The sequence below is a fragment of the Vigna unguiculata genome, chromosome 10 (genome assembly GCF_004118075.2).
Source record: "Vigna unguiculata cultivar IT97K-499-35 chromosome 10, ASM411807v1, whole genome shotgun sequence".
Lineage (NCBI taxonomy): Eukaryota > Viridiplantae > Streptophyta > Magnoliopsida > Fabales > Fabaceae > Vigna > Vigna unguiculata.
The window spans coordinates 40,916,148-40,920,107 of NC_040288.1; positions in this window are offsets into that span (position 1 = coordinate 40,916,148).

The window sequence follows — 3,960 nt, forward strand, 5'->3', positions numbered from 1 at the left end:
AGTCATTATGTAGTAGGAAGATTATTTATTTATAAATTTTTAAAAAAATTGAGATTATCAATGATATCTAATTATTTTTGGTATTTGTATCATGACAACTTCAGTTTTATATATTTCTTTAAATATGAAAAAGTCGTCAGATACTATGACGATTTTAATTTTATATTTTTTTCATCTAAAACAATCGTTAAGTACATGATGACTTTAATTTTTTCGATACTTATAGAAAAGTCATTCTCATAGGACTTTTAGAAGTCATATATTTTATTTTAGAAGTTGTAAGGACACGACTTGTTTTATTTTTGTAAATTTTTAGTTAATTAATTATTTTTTACAAAAATGAATCAAATTAACCTTGAATTATAAAAAAGCTGTATTTATAGGTAGATTAATATGCAGAAATAGAGAAAAAAAAAAAAAAGAGAGAGAGTTTGAACACGACGCGGCTACATATGGTGATGATACAGTTTGAGGGAATGAATGAAACAGCCGACATAAGTTGACAAAGTCACATATGAATCTACGAAGTCGCTCTCAAGTCAAATAATGTGTGATTCTTCGCTGTTCCTTCTTCCCATTGTTTTAGTATTTTTCATCTTAGCTTTCTCTCCTTCAATTGAAAACCAAAACATGTTGGCTGCACCAATCAAATCTCTATTGTGATCCAAACCAAACCACCAAAGGAGTCAAACGCACCACTTATTCTCCATGTATGTATTTATGGTCAAGCATTCAACCAAAATCATTGGATAAAACTCCATCCGTGTATATATATATAATTTTAATTTATAAAAACAATTACAATTTAATTATAATGATTTGTGGGGGTGAAACAAATCCACTTAAATTTTTTTGTTTGAAGCTATTGGTCTTGTTGGAATATTTTAGTGTTCATCCAAATTTCTTATTAAATAAAAATGAGAAAAATGAACGCTATATAATAAAAAAAGTCGTAAATATTTTGGATCGAATGTAGCATTAATTTCTTGTGTGAACTAGAAGGAAAAAAAATATAAATTTAAAGTTTTAAATTAGAGTTAGCTGAAAAATATTATTTGTTTTTGTGTCTCTATCATTAATTCTCTCTTGATAGAGTTTTGGATTAGAGGTGAAATAAATCTCCTATGTATGTATAGTAAATTTATATCTTATTGATTTTTTATCTCTTTGATAAATCTTTCTTTAAACTATCTCTGAATTTTGACTCGTTTTAAGGTTTTAGGTTGAAGGTGAAGTAATTTCTTGTATAAAATAGAGACATATTTAATTTATTTTTGTAACTCTTTGGTAAATCTTTGTTTGAAATACATATCAATTCTGATTTGTCTTAAGATTTTTTGTTGAAGATAAGTGATATTTCATTGACTTTTGTATTTCTTTGATAAATATTCTTCATTAAGAAACTTATTGGTTCTGACTCATTTTAATTTATAATAAGGAAAATGATTTTTTGACTACTAAATTTTGACAACTTTCTCTTACAACCTTAAGTGTCACTTTTTAAGTGGTTTTTCATATTTGTATCTTCTCATTCTCAATGTTTCAAAACCACTTAAAAAAATGTCACCTCATGTTATAAGAAAGTTATCAAAAATTAATAGTTAAAATATCATTTTTCTTATAATAAAAGTGATGCTGGTATGTTACCTGAATCAGAAAAACGAAAAGAACTCATAAATCCATTTAGGTTTTGAGTTAAAAATAGTATTATATAAAATATACTCATATCTCAGTTTTTTTGTGTGTGTGTAATTGGTAAATTGGAGGTTGATGGAAAGTAAATGAAGAAAGAGGTTGTGGTTGAAGTTGAACGGATCCATTTGTCTGTCAAGGGCGTGTGTGTTGAGAAGTGAGACCAGAGAGATTTGAATTCAAAGAGGAGTAATTGTCTATAATTGGGTGCTGTAATTAAATGGACGTAGACATATGAACGTGCCGCAAGAAATTTCTGGATTTTGATTTTCTGGCTTCGGTTCAGTGGATTGACTAATTGTCTCAAAAGCTGACAAAGCTTCACTGTTATTAATTCGGTCATGGTCCATCACAAAGGTCTCTAAACTTTCTAACACGTCTCTCACTTCTCACTCTTTCTATTCGATCTATCCTATGAACCTATCACACTCTTTTTCTTATTTAATATCGAATAACGCTTCTAAAATATTATATCATCACGCGCTTCTACAATATTCAATAATTTCACATAATTTAATTTAATATAGTAAATATTATATATTAATATGACGAGTAATGTATATTTAATTGGAATACGAATTTACAAGATTTTAAGACTCATATAACTGCAATACGAAACATTATGGATCACATAATTATAATATAAAATATAAAATATTATAAATATTTAAAATTTTTAAAGATTATATAAATATATATATATATATATATATATATATAACAAAATGGAAGAAAATATAAAATATAAAATATTTATAATATTTCAATCTTGATTTTCTAATTTTAAAATAATAACTAATTTCTAAAATTAAAAGATATTTTTAAAATTATAAATATTTTTTTAAAATTAATTTAAATAAAAAAGATACTAAGTAAATATTCTTAACAACAAAACATATAATAAATTTGAGAAGAAATCGAGCCAATTATGAAAAATGTGTTTTTGCATCATTTTGTCACATTTTATAAAACAATTGCACGTGAATGAATCGAACATAATCATCAAATGACTTTGTGTAATCTTTCTTAAAATAATGTCACAAAATTACTGATTCGAAAATTTTCTCTTTTCAAATATAAACTTAGATGAGGTATGAACTTAAATGAATACAGACTTAATGTCTATTATGATCGAAATGAAGACGATTTAAATATTTTTTTTTATTCTTAAAATGTTTTTTAAAGACAAGATCTCATATTCACACACAGAAAATATATTAAATATAAAATAAATGCCAATAATTTAATAAAAAATTAATAATAAATATGAGTTGGTTAAGAATTAAATCACATATATGCCAAATTTTGTGCCCGATTTCTTCTTTCCCAAGCGATTTTCGCATGAAAATCATGCAGGAAGTCAATTTTTAAATGCTAATTTCTTAATGGACCATTTCTTATATCTTACTTAATCATTTTATTCACTCTTGTGTTAATCATTTCCTAAGCTTAGTTTTTGTGTAGAAATTAAATGGTTACATTCACGGTGAGAAAAAAATTACATTTTAATATATAATCTAAAAAAAGTTAAAATTAGCTATATATATATATATATATTATTAACAGCTAATTTTTTATTATCATTAACATCTATACTCATTATTACTATTATTATCACATATATAATACTTTCACTGAACTGTTTTTGTTAATTTAAACATGATTTAAATTTTTTAATAAATTATATAATTTTTTGAGGGGTTATCTTTTTTTTCTAAAGTATTGTTTATAAAGTGTAGGACATAGTTAATTAAGGCCGCACCCCAAACATGACTTGGTATATTGTTATGACTAATTTGACATAATAATAATTATTGAAAGGTCATATATATATATATATATATATATATATATATATATCCTTATTGACAGAGTAATATCTAAAAAAAGTAACAAACAGTTTGATTTGACGCTGATGTTTCTACGTTTTTTACACCTTGTCCATTTACTTTTTTTTATTATCCATTCAAATATTGTTTTCATAAATTAAGAATAAAATGAGAAAGTTAATAAAAAAAACTAGATAGAATTGCAACTTCAATTGGTTTTATAAAAAAATTATCTTTTATAAAAACAAACTCTCATTAATTGGTTTTTATCCCAAATTTTTATTATGCGTTTTTTGTACGCATCATTTTTTTTTTTATAAAATCAATTTTTTTATAAAACCAATTCAAACTTTTATAAAAGATAATTTTTTATAAAATAAAACTTGCTTAACTGATTACTGTTTACGATTCGAGCTTTTTAATCATAAAATAATAAAAT